Here is a 19,308-nt window from a genome sequence, read left to right as displayed (position 1 = left end):
AGTCTGAGGCAGGAGAATCACTTGAACCCAGGAGGTGGAGGCTGCAGTGAGCTGAGATCGTGCTACTGCACTCTAGCCCCACTCCTTAGGAGGCTGAGGCGGGAGATTCACTTGAGCCCAGGAGATCGAGGCTGTAGTGAACCGTGATCATGCCACTGCACTCCAGCCTGGGTGACAGAGAGCAAGACCTTGTCTAAAAAAAAAAAAAAACCAAAAAACTTTCATCAGGATTTTCTCCATCTAGGATGTTGAATACTTTTATAAATACTTATTAGACCAACAGTATCACAGCAGCATTTAGAAGTATTTAAGAGGATGCCTCACACATAGTAAGTGTTCAGTAAGTAGGAACTATTGTTATTCTCATCATCATTATTTAAGGGAATTGTAGATAAAAAGTATACATCAGGCCAGCGTGGTAACCGAGGCAGGTGGATAGCTTGAGGCCAGGAGTTTGAGACAGCCTGGGCAATATAGCAAGACCTCATCTCTACAAAGAAAATTTTTTTAAATTAGCAAGTCATGGTGGCACACACCTGTATTCCCAGCTACTCAAGAGGCTGAGGAAGGAGGATCACTTGAGCCCAGGTGTTTGAGGCTGCAGTGAGCTATGATCATGCCACTATACTCCAGCCTGAGCAACAGAGCAAGGCCCTGTCTCTGTTAAAAAAAAAAAAAAAAAGTATGCATGAGTTATTCCAGCCCAACAATTTAGGGTTCATTTTACACTGACCATTTTCATATCTACTCATAATTTTTTTAGAAGTCAGTCTAGAATATTAGTGTTTCCTGGGATGATTTATTTTTTATTGTTTTTTATTTTTTTTTAAATAAATAGAGATGGGGTCTTGCTATGTTGCCCAAGCTGGTTTTGAACTCCTAGGCTCAAGCGATCCTCCTATCTTAGCCTCCCAAAATGCTGCAATTACAGGCATGAGCCACTATGCCTGGCCAGGATGATTGATTTTTCATTATTCAGTACCTTTTGTTTATCACTGCTCAGTAGCACCATTAAAATGAAAACTTTTCCTGGGTTTTGATTTACTCAAGATGTGATTAATCAATGCACGTGTGTCTGTGTGTGTGTGTGTGTGTGTTTTAATACCTGCATATTATACAAAGTTAAATTGATACAAAAGGAAAATTGTGTGTGTGTGTATTTAATACCTGCATCTTATACAAAGTTAAGTTGCCATAAGAGGAAAAAAGTGAAAAATAAATCTCCCTCCTACCTTTTTGCCCTAGCTCTGCCCTTCACTACCTAAAACCAGGGCAACTCCCTAGAGACAATCACTCTTGTTAATGAATATGATTTAAATGAATATTTTGGTATTTCTTTTGCCCATTTTATTTAGTAAGCAATAAATTGTACATGCCAGATAAAACAAATGTATCAGGGTCTATAAAACTATTTTTTTAATCCACATTGGGCAGTAATATAACATTTTTGTGGTAGTGCTGTTGGGGGTGGGGAGATCCTATTCTACTTTTGTGTAGTAAATATTAGTTCCCTAAAGCACTAGGAAACTCAAGAACAGCATAGGCGATAGAAACCGGTGTCTTGATGATGGAGGAGTTTTCTCTTGACCCCTTCATCAGACTTGCAACAGGGGTACTCCGTTTACTTGGACCACTGCACTCAGCCTGTTGTGGGAGGGAGCGCATGAGAGAGCGAGTGCAGGACCCAGCTGGCTGCTTTGGGCACCGGCAGGAGCAGGCTCTGTGGGGTCCCCTCGGCCAGACCAGGTAGGGGTGCCTGCGACCCCTGAAGCCCCAGAGAGTGTGTTACAATGCTAACCTCCGTCGTCTGTGGACAGCGGTACATTATCAGCTCAGTGGGCCCCTTGCCTTGTTGCGTGGGGCAGCTGCTCCCCACCAGCGAGGGCAAAGGGCCAGTGTGACAGCCTTTTTTGGGTACCCGCACTCGGTGAGTCCCAAGCTCCTGTCTGGTGTCCGAGAAGAATTAGGTTGCACAGACACTTGAAAGATGGTGGAGAAGAATTTTATTTAGCAATGGAAGTGGCTGTCAGTGGAGAGGGGAGCTGGAGAGAGGACCGACAGGCAGAGAGTCTTCCCTGAAGACCAGCTGGCTCTTCTCTAAAGTTAAGCCGTCTCTCCTCCAAAGTCTAGCTGTCTCTCTAAAGTCAAGTTGCTTCTCCTCAGTCAAGTGCTTCTCTCCTCTACCAACTGAGTCTGAGATCTTTGTAGGCACAGGATGGGGGGTGGGGCGGGCCGTAGGTAGTTTTGGGAAAGGCAACATTTTATTGGTAAAAAGACATTATTCAGAAAGTACCAATCAGGAGAGAGCAGGCAAACAGGGATAGAAGTTATCACTTTGGACCAAGGGTTTCAGGCTTCTTGGCTCAAAGGTGGGGTTTTGCTGGGGATCTGCCCCTGTCTGCCTAGACTTTCTCTGCCTCCTGTCCCTATCATTGATGCCTTTTACATGTTTGCTGGTCATGGTCCTTCCCTTTCCTATCATTGGGCCTGGTCTAGAAAATCCTGGCTTTGAGCCCCACCCTGTTAGTGAACCACCTCACCTGAACCTGAAAGGATTTTGTCTCCTTCTGCTTGATAAAAGTACTGTTAACATTTTTCTCTGGAGTTCATGAAAATTTATGTCCTGCATTCTCCTCTTGCCTTTGCAAGCAGGAACTGCTGTGTGGCTTCATATATACAGGAATTTGGTCTGCACTGTATCTTCTAATAGTATTTTTAATAATTCTTTGTAATTTCTTTTTTTTTTTTTTTTTTTTTTTGAGACAGAGTTTTGCTCTCCTTGCCCAGGCTGGAGTGCAATGGCGCAATCTCGGCTCACCGCAACCTCCGCCTCCTGGGTTCAAGCGATTCTCCTGCCTCAGCCTCCCAAGTAGCTGGGATTACAGGCATGTGCCACCACGCCTGGCTAATTTTGTATTTTTAGTAGAGACAAGGTTTCTCCATGTTGGTCAGGCTGTTCTTGAACTCCTTACCTCAGGTGATCCGCCCACCTCGGCCTCCCAAAGTGCTGGGATTACAGGCGTAAGCCACCGCGCCCAGCCGATTCTTTGTAATTTTATGTCATCTGGTCTCTCAGCAGTTCACAGAAACACTTTGACTAGCGCCAGCCACCCAGCTAGCTCCCACTTTATGTAGAAAGTCTCACATACCACCAACATAGGACCAGACCAGACCATCATTCCCCAAACCTACATATGCACTCCAGCATCTTGGACTTCGCTCTGCTCCCCTGAATTTGCTCTCTTCTGCCCTCCTCCTGCTCCCATCAAGCTTCTCTACCTCCTCTAAGCCACTCCTCCCCACAAAGTCTTCCCTGGATTTCATGGTTGGTCCTCAGCCAAACTCAGAGGTGATGCTGACCATTCCTCTCTTTTAGCTCTCAGTCATATTCCCTCTCTACAATTTACTAGCTGGGGCAGATTTCTTAACCTCTCAGTCTATTTCCTGCTCTATTTACAGAGATAATAATACCTTGTAGACTTACTAGGATGATCAAAGAGATGACCTCCATAGGATGTTTAGCACACAGTGAGCCACTGCCCATGGCACATACCTTCTCCAACTCTCTGTTTTCACATATGCAAAATGACCTTAATGTTCCTGACTTGTTGAGTTATAGTGAGGATCAGATATCTTATAAACAGTAGGATATATATATGTAGAATATATAGCATATATATATATATATATATATATATATATATATATATTCAGAAACTACTGGTTGACCCTGAACATTGGGTGATGGCTCCTTCCAAGGCATGTTTCCACACTTTCCCGAGGAGGTGTTCCTGAATATTAAAAACAATAATCCTGGGAAATTACAGTTTAAATTCTGTAGTGAATTCCTTCATAACAGAAAATTAACCTTTGATTATTTTTGTAAATATAAGTCTTTTTACATGGGAATAGATTTCCCATAGGAAATCGGAAGAATTTGATCAGCACATCCAGCCTAGCTGAATGAGTTGTGGTTTTGCTTTTGCCACTGTTAATCGGACTTTGTTTTACCTGGGTTGATTGGAATACCTGAACGAGATGTGTCTTCTGTGCTGCTCTTGAGTCTTCAATATTGCATTCATTTGTGCGGCTGGCTGATAGCTTGAGGGTTTCCATTGAATTCCATCACTTCCTGCAACCTGGATGTGAGGCTGTTTGCTAAATACTGTCCTCTCCTTTCCCTGCCACTGTGAGGCAGCCAAAAAAAAAAAAAAAAAAAATCAAGAGCTTCTTGAGGTTCGTAATATATAGTTCTGCCTTTTGAGACTGTAAATCCCATTGTCCTTGGAAGGATAAGCATGACTTAAAAATGAGGGATGGGACACAGCTTTTATTTCCTAACCTCAAGTACCTCATCAAAAGCCGTAAGTTAGACTCAGGAGAAATATATAGGCCTGTCTGTCATTTCAGTGAGGCTGAACAGCGAGGGTTGGAAAGCACTTTAACAAATAAAGCTATTATTTACCACAATGCAAATCTTTCATTTTTCTTTTTTTTTTTCCCCTTCCAAATTTTGACATGGAATGTGCAACCTGACTGATACCATAGGTCACATTTTCCAGTCAGGTCTTGGGATGGCATCCAGCTAGCAGAAAGTTAGCAAACAAAGTTGAGAGCATATCAAAGGGAAATAGTGGAAAATATTGAGACTCACTATAGAAGAACCTTTGCACATTTGGTTAGGTGATGCATCCTGACTCCAGCTCTGGCATGGGGAAAGAGTACATCCTGACTTCTGGTGACCCTTCTTAACATCTGCTCCAACCCTCCCAATAAAGATTTCTGTGTCTTCTTTGTTGTGTGTCCAAAAGATATTTTTGCTGTCTTTAGAGGAATTAAGTCTCTGGGACCTGGTCTTGACACTACATCAGTCCTCTCTGCTATAAATAGTTTCTCTAGCGCCAAGACAGATGGTTTCTGAGATCACAGAGGGAGATCTCACTTAACATCCCATTGTATTTAAATTGACCTTTTAAAATGCCAAGGTAATGATGAGGGTGAACCTCTTGGGAAGGTTTACAAGCACACCTGGACCCAATCCTCAATGACAGACTTCTGCCTGTTGTTTTAATCTTGTGATGTTGCTCCCAGGCTTGCCTTTGGTGGATGTGGCTCTTCTGTGATAGGTTGCATATGTTTGCTCAAAGGCTGCCCTTTGCTTAGTGCTAAGGGTACAAAATTGAGTGAGATAACCCTGTCCTCGAAGAGCTCACATAGTCGTTCAAGTTAATTCTATTGACTTTTAGTGATTATGGTCTAATATAGGAGATAAACCAATGAAAAGTCATAATAATGACTATTAAAATAGGGGCTTCCTCTGGAAACCAGAAAAGAGTAGAGCCATGGCATCCACTTTCTAGATTTAATTAATATAAGCTATTTGTTATGTTTCTTATAAGCCAGGGAGCCAGATAAGGCACATTGGATATCAGAGGTAGTATATTAATTCATAATTTTTATTTCCTTCTGTCCATTAGTCCATCCTTTCATCCTGTCTTCTATCTCCCTCCACCCCTCTGGTCTTGTCGGAGTGTTGAATTTGCATGAAATCCTACAGCTTAGAGAACTCATCCTACTCTGTCAAATGAAAGACCAAGGCCTCTTACCTTTTCTTATGTTTGCATCGTATTCCTTAAACTCCTCCCTGATGTCCTTCAATGTCCACTTCTCAGAGATGTATACTCGTTGATTAGAAGTTTTATCAGCAATACCCTCAGAAGAAGTAAAAGATAGCTCTCCAGACTCATTCATTGGGGTTATTATCAGGCTTGGGAATTATAGAGAAGAAAAACTTCAGAACTAAATCCTTTATCTTGGATTATTGGCAGACTTGAACTGTTTTTGGAATTGAACAAATGAAGTGGAGAAAGAATGAGAATGCAGTCTCTAGGACCCTCTTTCTATGCATTTTCCTTCCCTGAGATCCACTGCCAGAGATCCCAGGCTATGAACGAGATCCCAGGCTATGAATCCCAGGATATGAATGAGAATGAGGTCTCTAGGACCCTCTTTCTATGCATTTTCCTTCCCTGAGATCCATTGCCAGAGATCCCAGGCTATGAACGAGATCCCAGGCTATGAATCCCAGGATATGAATGAGAATGAGGTCTCTAGGACCCTCTTTCTATGCATTTTCCTTCCCTGAGATCCGTTGCCAGAGATCCCAGGCTATGAACGAGATCCCAGGCTATGAACGAGATCCCAGGCTATGAATCCCAGGATATGAATGAGAATGAGGTCTCTAGGACCCTCTTTCTATGTATTTTCCTTCCCTGATACCATTGCCAGAGATCCCAGGCTATAGACAATGTGTTCTACCAAACCTAAAAGGCACCGTAGCAGAGTAATGATGCTGGTTCTTTGGCATTAGAATCTAGATATTTAACTGTGGGACTCTGGACAAATGACAGCCTTTCTAAGTTAAATCTGCTTCTTCATTTGTGCCACTGTGGTGATAACAAAAATCTACCTCTTAAGATTGTCATGTGAATTAATTAAGATAATGAATATAAAGAACTTTGCCCAGTGCCTATTTAAACTGAGTTCAGTTATTATTAATTATAAACATTTGTATTAAAGTAGATCCTTAACTTTCTTTGTCTGTCTTTGGTATATTGCCTGCACAGTGAAATGTGGCTTTGTTCCTAGACAATTGCATATTTGTTTTTCAACATCAAACTTTAAAAAAGTGATTTGGCTGGGCAAGGTGGCTCATACCTGTAATCCTAGCCCTTTGGGAGGCTGAGGCACGTGGATCACTTGAGCCTAGGAGTTTGAGACCAGCCTGGGCAACATAATGAGACCCCATCTCTTATTTTTAAAAAAAATAAAATAGGCTGGGCACGGTGGCTCATACCTGTAATCCCAGCACTTTGGGAGGCTGAGGTGGGTGGATCACCAGAGGTCTGGAGTTTGAAACCAGCCTGGCCAACATGGCAAAACCCTGTCTCTACTAAAAATACAAAAATTAGCTGAGCGTGGTGGCACGTGCCTGTAGTCCCAGCTACTTGGGAGGCTGAGGCAGGAGAATCACTTGAACACGGGAGGTGGAGGTTGCAGTGAGCTGAGATTGCACCACTGCACTCCAGCCTGGGCAACAGAGACTCTGTCTCAAAAAAAAGGAAAGAAAATTAAATTAAGTGATTCAAGGCCAGGTGCAGTGGCTCACACCTGTAATCCCAGACCTTTGGGAGGCTGAGATGGGAGGATTGCTTGAGGCCAGGAGTTTGAGACTAGCCTGGGCAACATGGCAAGACCCCTGTCTCTTCAAAAAAAATTTTTTTAATTAGCTGAGCATGGTGGCGTGTGCCTGTAGTCCCAGCTACCTGGGAGGCTGAGGCAGGAAGATGGCTTGACCCCGGGAGGTCAAGGCTGCAGTAAACTATTATTGCACCACTGCATTCCTGCCTGAGCAACAGAGCAAGACCTTGCCTGTTAAAAAAAAAAAAAAACAATATGATTTAAGCACTATTCTCTTTTTAGATTTAGATATTCTTAATGATAAAAGTCCTGCGAATGTCAAAGTTGGATTTTTTTTTTTTGAGACGGAGTCTCACTCTTGTTGTCCAGGCTGGAGTTCAATGGCACGATCCCAGCTCACTGCAACCTCCACCTCCCAGGTTCAAGTGATTCTCCTGCCTCAGCCTCCCATGTAGCTGGGATTGCAGGCGCCCACCACCACACCCAGCTAATTTTTGTATTTTTAGTAGAGATGGGGTTTTGCCATGTTGGCCAGGCTGGTCTTGAACTCCTGACCTCAGGTGATCCACCTGCCTCGGCTTCCCAAAGTACAGGGATTACAGGCATGAGCCACTGCGCCTGGCAAGAAAACGACTTTTATTTATTTATTTATTTATTTATTTATTTATTTATTTATTTGAGCCAAGTCTCACTCTGTCACCCAGGCAGGGGTACAGTGGTACGATCTTGGCTCACTACGGCCTCCGCCTCCCAAATTCAAGCGATTCTCCTGCCTCAGCCTCCTGAGTAGCTGGGACTACAGGCACGCGCCACCACACCCAGCTAATTTGTTGTATTTTTAGTAGAGATGGAGTTTCACCATGTTACCCAGGCTGGTCTCAAACTCCTGAGCTCAGACAATCCGCCCGCCTCAGCCTCCCAAAGTGCTGGGATTACAAGCATGAGCCACTGTGCCCGGCCGAGCGTTAGAATCTTGTCATTTCTCTCCAAGTTTCAAATCCACATTTTTTTCAATCACCTGATTTAATACCAATTTAATTCATTCTTACTAAACGCAAGTTCTATAGGGCAGATAGATTAGCAAGAAATATCGTGGTAGACATACTCTCCCATTTGGGTACTATGTGGCAAAATTCATCTATCTAGAAATTGAAATAAAGAATACCTGTTCTTTAGCTATAACCATATGTTGTTCTGAAGTGACCTCACTTAACCCCTTATCATGTTGCATTCTAGTACTGCTTTTGATAATTTAAACGTAGGACTACAGCAATTTAAACCACGGGATATTTTTTAAATAAGCAGAATAGAAAGCTATTTTATATTTGATTAAGTGTTTTATTTTGTTATTCCCCTTGACATGAACTTTGTGCAGTCTATTTCATGAGGAGTGTGGTTTGCTTTGGCATGTGATCCACCAAAGCCAAGCTCCTTTTATTGTTATTGCTTAAGTCATATATTTTTATACAAAACATCTTATTACCTTAGTTTTATTTTAAAATCAAAGCAGAGTTTGCAAAAAGTCTATGAATCACAGTGAAAGAATGTTAATGAATAGTACTTTTGCATTCCAGATTTGGACATTTCTGGTCTTAAAGAATATGAATATAAGCAAAAATATTATGTAAGCTAAGTCAAATTTAATAAATAATAACCAAATGGAACTGTGGGGACTTATAAAATATAATGCAAATCTTATACCATTTCCTTAAAATAAGTCTATATTTCTGTATGAAAAATTATATTCATATTGATAAGTATCAACTTTTTGTTAAATGAAGACTTGGGTAACGGAATTCCATTTTAAGTAAATATAAAGCCATTTCTTTTTTGAGCTTAAGAAGAGAAAACTTGTTCAGTCTTGAAATGCAAAACATTTTAATATATTTACAGCAGTTCTTATATTAGCCATGTATTGCTGCGATTTTATTTCACATATTAGTTACCTGTAAATATATGTAATAGTTTGCAATCCCTGAGTTTGGGTTTTAGGATTGCTTGCATAGTCCATTGCATTAAAAAACACACACACACAGCCAGGCACAGTGGCTTATGCCTGTAATCCCAGCACTTTGGGAGGCCAAGGCAGGATGATCAGTTGAGGCCCAGAGTTCAAGACCAGTTTGGGCAACATAGTAAGACCCTGTCTCTACAAAAAATTAAAAATTATCCAGGTGTGGTGGTGTGTCCCCTGTGGTCACAGCTACTCGAGAGGCTAGGCAGGAGGATTGCCTAAGTCTGGGACCTCAAAGCTACAGTGAGCTATGGTGCTGCCACTGCACTCCAGCGTGGGTGACAAAGTAAGACTCTGTTTCTCTTTTTTTATTTTTATATTTTAAAATAATTATATAGATGGGGTCTTACTCTGTTGCTCAGGCTGGTCTCAAACTTCTAGGCTCAAGCAATCCTCCCACCTCAGTCTCCCAAAGTGCTGGGATTATAGGCATGAACCACTGAACCTAACCTAGATTCTGTCTCAACACACACACACACACACACACACACACACACACACACAGAGAGAGAGAGAGAGATGTTAGTGTTATTTCTTCCAGTGTAAGTGAGTATTTAATCTTTTTTATGTCAAAAGAGCCACCATTATTTACTGCTGTTATAATGCTCATTTACGTTATCTATAGTTTATTAGCTGAGAATGTTTCAAATATTTCAAAACAGTAGGTACTGAACATTATGATCCATTTTCTTCCTTCTTGAGGGATTTTGTAAATGCATATTAGGATATATAGACTAGCTCTGTGTTTATTTTACAGCAGAGTTTTTTAAGGGTCAACTGAAGTCTGACTATGTTGTGAGATTTTGGGGAAAATCTGTGCAGTAAGCTAATTTATTATTTGTGAGCCAAATAGAGTATCCAGATTTTTTAAAACTATGATTTCAGGTATGATCAGTAAGTTCCTTTGACCCTTGCTGACTTCCTTTGTACAGCTATAGTCCCTCAGGTTTTCTGAACAGAAACAATTATCTGTTCAACCTATGGAGCTGGCAGGCAAAACAACATCAACTTGGCAAACACTGTGTATCTTCAAAGGCGGTAATCTTTTATTGTGACCCATGGTGGGAAAGCAGTAGATTAAATGTCCACTTGAGTGTTAAACTCATCCAAATTGTAAAATTGTTAAAATAAGAAAAAAATTATCTTAAAGTAAGTAGAATTTTGATTGACTACATTCTGCCTCAGGTCCTGCATGCTCTTGTGAGATACTGAAATTAAGTAGTGCTTAATCTTTTGCTTCTCATGAATCAATGAGGTGATACCAAATAACTCTTTATATCAAAGAAGAGAAAAGTTTCTGGTCCAAAGGTGGAGAAGATAAGTAACTTTCCAACTCATCTTGAATCATCTCTGCATTTTACCTTTGTAATTGGTTCAAAAAATATAGATCCACAAAATACATTGACATATAAGCATAAAAATACGTGCCACAGCATAGAGGAAATGTATTTTTAAGTTTCCCATCCTTGGGTTCATCAACCCCTGCCTCGTTGTGGCAAGGACTGCCTTTGTCAACGTGAGTCCTGTCATCTCTATTAGAGAAAGCATTTGTCTGCATTTCTGCCTTTCACATTGTGCTTCCCAGTTTTTTTTGTAAAGTATCACCTGGGAAAAGCAACAGTAGGAGTTATAGTTGATTCTCATTGTTCACAGGAGTTGTATTCTATAAAGTCAAGGCAAACACTGATTAGTGAAGAGTGAACCATTGCTGCTAGGGGAAATATAGAGGCAGGTTCTTCCAAGCTTCTAGTCAACATTTCAACATTGCTTTATGTACGTTTCTGCTTAAAGACACCTCATTTAATATATAGTGTTGGTTCATTAACATTGAACGCATGACCAGCAGCACTAAAACTCATGCCTGAACACAGCTTATCTAACACACATACTCTCTCAATGAAGCACATCCTCGTCTACTTATACTTAGGAACACTGGACAGAACCCCAGAACTATGCTTGGGTGCCATTTTAAACAGAAAAAGCACAAAAATTAAAACAAAAAAAAGACACTAAATAGACCACAAAAAGGGTTCTTGTTTACCTGTTCAACTATGCAGCTGGCAAGCAAAACAACATGAAACATGAAGTATGGGAACTGAAACAAGAAGGCAAAGTAACACCTTTTTCAACTCCAGCTGGGAAAAAGGAAATCAGAAGACTCAAATTTCTACCACTCTGCACATTTGAGAATGATGGCAAAAGTGCTGAGAGCATTGATTTGGGGGTTACAAATAAATTTTAGGGAGTAGATGGATTCACAGATATGGAATCCATGATCAATGAGGATTGTACTTGACCAAGAAAAATCAAAATGTCTGGGAATGAGACTCCTGCAGTCTGGCTTAGAGCTTGTTGGCATTCACATGGTCCTTTGAGCTTAATCCTGAGTAGTCTGTGACTTGGGAAAAATAATCTAAAATATCCTAGTAGTATAATCTTTCTTGAAAGATTATATTTCAGTTATATTTTGGGATCACCATAATAACAGGAAAATTAGAAATGAAAAAAATGGACAAGACTGGTGTCACTCATCCTTAGAGTCATGAATTTTGATCACTTTGTCACCCAGGCTGGAGGGCAATGGCATGATCTCAGCTCACTGCAAACTCCGCCTCCCGGGTTCAAGTGATTCTCCTGCCTCTGCCTCCCAAGTAGCTAGGATTACAAGCACCCACCACCACACCCAGCTAACTTTTTGTATTTTTAGTAGAGATGAGGTTTCACCAGGTTGGCCAGGCTGGTCTTGAACTCCTGACCTCAGGTGATCCACCCGCCTCGGCCTCCCAGAGTGCTGGGATTACAGGCGCGAGCCACCGCGTCCGGCCCAACATAGATGTTTTATATACTAGATATGCCCCTTCAAACTTAGTATCTATGTTAGGAGCTCTCATGAGCAATTACTTAATACCTGCAATTTAGCTGACACTTTACTTGGCGTATAACCCCATCTCATCCTGAAAATCTAAAAGGGGGGATTTATTAGTTCCATTTTGCAGAGGCAGAAACACTGGCTCAGAGAGGTTAAATAACTTAATGGAAGTATCATAAATCTATGATAAGAGGCAGAGCTAAAATCTGAACACAGGTTTATCTGGCCATAGCCAGTACTCTTCCCAGCATATATTGCTGCCTTCCACTGTTTGCAGGCTGGAAAATTCCTCTGGCAACCTTGATAGAATCTGTGGTACATTGAAACTGGCTATATGTGCTGTCTCAAATTTTTAAAAAAAGGGAAAAAAAAAGACTATAAATTTTATGCAGCTCTTTCCAGATTCGCTGAATCCAATCTGACCAATAGTGACAAAAGTAGCATTGTGTGACTTTTAAGCCTTGGTCTCAAGAGGCCTTGCAATTTTAGCTCTTGCTCTCCTGAAACACTGCCACCCTGTAAAGAAGTCTGGACTGGCCTCCTGGAGGATGAAACAGCATGTGGAGAGACCACGTGGAGGGAGAGAGGCCCAGCCATTCCAGCTGAGGCTCCAGACATGACAGTAAAGCCATCCAGGACACAACCAGCCTGGGTTAACCTGACAGCAAGCTCACTTCAGAACCCAGGTGACATAATGTAAAGCAGAAGAACTGCACAGCTGAGCCCAGCCCAAATTGCAAACCCATAGAATTGTAAACAAATAAATAGTTGTTTTAAGCCACTAAGTTTTGCGGCCAAAGGTAACTAAAACAGAGTCTGACTCCAGCCTCCATAGCTTTCATATCTTGTTCAACCTATGGGAGTTAGGATTCTTCTGACCTACCATTTAGAAGGAGGTCTTATTCTTAGGTAGGACCTAAATATCTGTATAAAACAATGACTTTCTCTGCTTCACTCTACACAACATTTGGGTTCATAGAGGCCTAGAATTTTAGAACTGGAATGACTTTAGAAGTCATGTAGTTCAGGCAAGGCGCAGTGGCTCACCCCTGTAATCCCAGCACTTTGGGAAGTGGAGTCAGGCAGATCACTAGAGGTCAGAAGTTTGAGGACAGCCTGGCCAACATGGCGAAACCCCATCTCTATTAAAAATACAAAAATTAGCTGGGTGTGGTGGTGCGTGCCTGTAATCCCAGCTACTCAGGAGGCTGAGATATGAGAATCACTTGAACCCAGGAGGTGGAGGTTTCAGTGAGCCAAGATTGTGCCATTGCGCTCCAGTCTGGGTAACGGAGTGAGACTGTGTCTCAAAAAAAAAAAAAAAAAAAGTCATGTAGTTCATTCACTCTGTGCTTTGCTGGTAATATTAATTTCATGAACAAATTGATCCAGTTGGTTACCTGCAGAGCTGTCAGAAAATTTAACTCCTCTGACCCCCCAATTCTGAGTCTTTTCTTTCACAGACTACTGCACATTTTTTAAAAATCACATTCTAGTTTAATATAATAGGGAAGCTTTTTAAAATTTTTAAAGCATTTGGTCACAAAGGCTTTAGGATGGAAAAGAATCATGTTCTAAAACATTCAATTTTTTTTTCTTTTTTTTAATTCTACTCTGTTAACTGAATCCTTTTTTATATATAAATACAGTTTGGGGTCTATCAACTTTGCTCAAAGTGAAATATACTTTAGAAGTTTTAACCTAACCCTTTATTTTTAAACTCTGTAACTGTAGACATCACAAATCAGTAACTTAATGCATAAGATTTGGATGTATATTTGGTCTACACAGCACTGGATTGAGGATTTTGCCACCCCTGCCATATTATCAGCCCTCGTTGGTTTACGGCTTTCCTGCTGAGAAAGTCATCTACTGTGTAGAAGACATGGCTGTCTTTATGATTTCTGAACAGGGACAGCCATAGAGGGGAAAACTATTAAATGGTGTTTAAAAGCTACATCCTTCCTCCAAGGCCACAGATCCAAACCATAGTTTCTTTCAAAGGAAAACACATGACTATTTTATTATATACAATGTCTTCAACATTTTTTTTTTTTTTTTTTTTTTTTTTTGTTCTCATGGGTTTTTCTTGTTAGGAGGGACTTTTCCCCTAATGCAGGGTAATAAGACATAACACTCTTTCTGGATCACTGGTAAATATGTTTTTCACCTCAATGTGAGATTTAATGTGAAACTTTTCTGTAGTTAAAATGTCCCTTAGGATTTTTTTTTGTGTGTGTAGGGAGTGCAGGTAGGGACTTTTATGAGTATGGCAAAGATTGAGTTTAATTCCAGAGTGAGTGATCAAATTAAGTAAAACATGCCTGCAAGCAGTGTAATTAAGCCATGTATTCATAATTCTTTATAATAGTATCTACATATGATTATTTGTCAAAGTTTTGTCCTAAAATGCTTGTTAAAACAATCTACTAAATATCTAGAAATGTAAAATCTCATCTACTAAAATAGTTCACCCACAAAAGGGTACTTATTGATATCCTTCAGCCCACAGGAGACTCTTAGTTAATTTTTCTAACACCTGGCTTCTTTAAGTGTTATGAGTCTATTGTGACAATAAGGTTGCCTTTTGCTGAATGATTGGTGTGTTTACGAGTTACTTTATCTACCTGTTGGCAGCTTGAACAATAAAAATGGTGATTGATGAGCTGAAGTGTCTGGTGACATTGACTCTGTCTAAGGATATATTGACTCTGTCTAAGAATTGCATGTTGTGAAATTCTTTTCCAACAATTCAGAGTTTAAATCCCCTTGGGGGAGTTTGGGATTTTTGTGGAGCTCAGTGATAATTAAGTCCCTCATACTTGGTTCTCTTAAATTGCTCTCTGAGCTAAAGTAAATCCTCTGGAAACTTCAATGGATTTAAAATCCATTTGTGATGGGTATTTTGGTTGTGTGTCACTATTATTTTACCATCAGAAGCTTGGTGTCTTACTCCATTTTCTGCTGCTATAACAGAATATCTGAGACTGGGTAATTTATTAAAAAAAAAAGAATTGTATTTGGTTCACAGTTCTGGAGGCTGGGAAGTCCAAGAGCATGGAGCCAGCATCTGGTGAGGGCCTTCATGCTGCATCATCCTGTGACAGAAGTTGAAGGGCAAGCGAGCACATGAGGCAGAGAGGGAGGGGGGCTGAATTCTTTTTATTAGGAATTCACTCCCAAGATAGCAGCGTTAATCCATCCTTGAGGGCAGAGCCCTCATTACCCAATCACGCCTTAAAGGTCTCACCTCTTAATACTGTCACAATGGCAATGAAATTTCAACATGAATTTTGGAGGGTACATTCATACCATACAATTGGTTTTGGTTGGAGTAAGATTATGACACACTAACTTTTCCAGCCTCCCCTTTCTGAGTCATTGTAACCTCTTTATCTATCTCCAGCCAATTTCTTGACAATCATTTAATGAACGTTTATTGAGTGCCTACTCTGGACTTGGCACCAGAATAAAAAGATGAGTTGGAAGCAGCCTCTGTCCTGAAGGCTTCCATCAAGGATGGGAGGTGGCACGAGACATAGAGCCCCGAACAGACATTCATGATGCTGTGATAAGTTCAGTGGTACTAATGAACTTATGTAGTGGTGACTCACAAGAAGGATCAATCAACTTTATCAGGGGAGGGAGTTAGGGAAGGTGTTATAGAAGAGGTGGCACTTGTAGAATTTCATGAAACAAAGGAGGTAGCAGATAAAAGAAAGCATAACCCTTAAGCACTTGGTAGCCTATACTTCAAATATAGATATATGGAAAATCTCTATAAAAATACACAAAAAACTTAATACTGTTTGTTTCTAGATAGAGAAATTGGTTGGCTGAGGAACAAGTACTAGAGAGATACTTATCAGTGAATACTATTTTGAGTATGGTACCACGTGCATACATTATCCATGTTTAAAAATAAATACTCTCTTAGGAATGGAGACATTAACACAGTAGTTTCTTTTCTTTTCTTTTCTTTTTTTTTCTGAGACAGAGTCTCACTCTGTCACCCAGGCTGGAGTGCAGTGACACAGTCTCAGCTCACTGCAAACTCTGCCTGCCAGGTTCAAGTGATTCTCCTGCCTCAGCCTCTGAGTAGCTGGGACTACAGGCACGCACCATCAACGCCCAGCTAATTTTTGTGTTTTTAGTTGAGACGGAATTTCACCATGTTGGTCAGGCTGGTCTCAAACTCCTGACCTCAGGTCATCTGCCCACCTCAGCCTCCCAAAGTGCTGGGATTACAGGCGTGAGCCACTGTGCCCAGCCTAAAGATAGTAGTTTCTTAAGCAACATGATGAATTTGCTAGCCAGCTACTTCTTCTGGTTGTCCATTTTTTTTAATGTTTTAAATGTTTGTAAAGATTTGATGTTATAAATGTTTAATTGTGGAATAGAGGGAGTTTTCGTTGGTTAAAGGTGTTTCAGACAGACTGTTGAGGGAGAAATTTTTAAGCAGAAGACTTCCCATGTTTCTCAAATGCTGTCTGACCCTTCTGACTATGAGAAAACCACTATTTGGGAGATTCTCCCTCTCACTGATTAAATTCTTCACTGGCTCTTGAGTTGGCAAGTCAAATGAACAATTTTAAAGTGTCCGGGCTGGGCACAGTGACTTACACCTGTAATCCCACCACTTTAGTAGGCTGAGACAGAAGGATCACTTGAGCCGAGGAGTTCGAGACCAGCCTGGGCAACATAGCAAGACCCTGTCTCTACAAAATATTTAAAAATTAGCTGAGCATGGTGACATGTGCCTGAAGTGTTAACTACTAAGGAGGCTGAGGTGAGAGGATCACTTGAGCCCAGGAGGTCAAACCTGCAGTAAGCTAGGATTGCACCACTGCACTCCAGCCTGGACAACAAAGCGAGACTCTGTCTCAAATAAATAAATAAATAAAACATTCAAAAGGAAATCACTGGTCTTGTCTGAAGCAGTAAATAAACAGGTCATCTTACTTACATTTCTGTTGTTCCAGTGAAAATCACACAACTACCAGGAGGAAATTCATTTTTGACTCTTTGTCAGTCTTGATCATCTATAAATGATCCTCAGTTCTGTGCTGTTAATTGATAGAAATTAATCTTTTTTCTTGGGCTGAACAACTTTTTGTTTTGAACATCAATGTATCACTTGTATCTATTATAATATTTTGTATTTGTCTTAGAAAAAAATCATTAAGTGAATAATATAGGTGCACAGAAATAGGACTGAAAAGCTGAAGGTAAGGAAGGAAAGAGATAAGAATAACAAATGGGCCAGGTGTGGTGGTGGCTCACGCCTGTAATCTCAACACTTTGGGAGGCTGAGGTGAGAGGATCACTTGAGCCCAGAAGTTCAAGCCCAGCCTGGGCAACAGAGCAAAACCCTGTCTCTACAAAAAATACCAAAAAAGCACAATTAGCCAGGTGTGGTGGCACACGCCTTGGTCCCAGCTACTTGGGAAGCTGAGATGGGAGGATTGCTTGAGCCCAGGAGGCCCACTTTGCTGTGAGCCAAGATCATGCCACTGCACTCCAGCCTGGACAACAGAGCAATACCCCGTCTCAAAAAAAAAAAAACAATAACAAATGAGAGGGACTCCGTTGGAAATTGGGAGGGGGCCTATGCATCATGCTTTCTGTAGTGCAAACCCCTAACCATGTGCCAGCACTAGCTAGTGAGATCTACAGATTATCGCCTCAACTCATTAAGTCAAAGGCCTCAACTTCTGCTTCCACAAGTCAGCTTTTTGTTCACTCTCTGTAAAATAATCAAGTCACGCCCTCAAGGTTTCTGCTGTGGAGTTGAGGTGACAATATTTCAACAGAATTGATGCCATATGGAAAATCCCAAGCTAGCTTTTGTGCAAGTACAAAATCAAATATTCAAAACAGATGAGAAGCTTGCTATCGTGGTAGGAGCACAGGCTTTGGTGTTAAACAATCCTGAGATGGAATTTCATCTCTCCTAATTAGAAGCTGCGGAGACCTAGTCAAGTCTGAACCCTTATGAGCTTTCGTTTCCTCAACTGTAAGTGGAACTAATAACACTGAATTTGATGAGTTGTTATGAGGATTAAATGGGACAAATGATGTGTAGCATCTATGGCACATAGATGTAAAATAAATAAGAATGGACAGGTGCTATTAAAAATATTACCTGCCCAGGTGCAAAGGCTCGTGCCTGTAATCCCAGCACTTTGGGAGGCCAAGGCGGGTGGATCACTTGAGGCCAGGAGACCAGCTTGGCCACCATGGTGAAACCTCATCTCTACTAAAAAATACACAAATTGACCGGGTATGGTGGCACATGCCTGTAGTCCCAGCTACATGGGAGGACAAGGCAGAAGAATCACTTGAATCTGGGAGGTGGAGGTTGCAATGAGCCAAGATTGCACCATTGCACTCCAGCCTAGGCAAAAGAGTAAGACTCTGTCTCAACCCAAAAAAAAAAAAACAATCTATCGCTTCCTTACTGTGTGCTCACACTGTACATAAAGCCTTACTGGTATATAATACTGTTAAAACCATCTAAAAAGTGGAGCCCTGGAGAGGTTAACAGTCTTCCCCCAAGTCCCGCGGCCAACAGTAGCAGGGCCAAGATTTAGACCAAAGAAGTCTGACTCCAGAAGCCTAGCTCATAATCCTTTGCCTCTATAGCCTGTCTTCAGAGTGAGCCAGGGAGCCACCTGCAGAGTGGGTTGATTAATGGACTGCCTTTGGAATAGGTGAGTTTTAGAAATCACTGGTATTTGTAGGCCGGAGTCACTGAGGTCTTGGGTTTTGGAATGTTATTTACATATGGAGAGATAGGAAGGGAGGGCGGGTAGGGGAGAAGGCACTCAGAGCTGCAGTTTTGCTTGAATAATTCAAGAGCATTAAAATTTAGGAGGATATCCAATGATGAGATAAGCATCATATGCATAATCAACACCAAATTTTTAATTTAAAGTAATAAAGGTCAGTCTTTCATTAATGACCTATTATTTCATCTATTCACAAAGTAGATGCATAAAATATCCCAACCCAGTATCTTTTTTACTCTTCTGTTCCACTCTCTGAATTGCATGTTTTAAAACATAAATCAGGTTTTCTTTTGAATTCACAAGCCTACATTTCTAATTTAGCTCTTGGTCCCCACCTTCCACCTCTCACCCCCAGTTAATGTAACTATCCAGAACCACAGCTTCATAGACTACAGGGGCACACAGTAAGAAATGTGGCCTTTTTTCCCCCTAAA

The 19,308-nt window shown here is 41.0% G+C and overlaps 1 protein-coding gene across 9 annotated transcripts in view; it reads left to right on the top strand.

The window, feature by feature from the left end:
- The window catches only part of PATJ (PATJ crumbs cell polarity complex component), a 424,767-nt gene that overhangs the window by 346,753 nt on the left and 58,706 nt on the right, over positions 1–19,308 (top strand). The window lies entirely within an intron of this gene.

Source organism: Pongo pygmaeus, chromosome 1 (assembly GCF_028885625.2).
Source record: "Pongo pygmaeus isolate AG05252 chromosome 1, NHGRI_mPonPyg2-v2.0_pri, whole genome shotgun sequence".
In the NCBI taxonomy this organism is placed as follows: domain Eukaryota; kingdom Metazoa; phylum Chordata; class Mammalia; order Primates; family Hominidae; genus Pongo; species Pongo pygmaeus.
The sequence above is the reverse complement of the archived record's forward strand: the minus strand, read 5'-3'. Positions and strand labels throughout refer to the sequence as shown.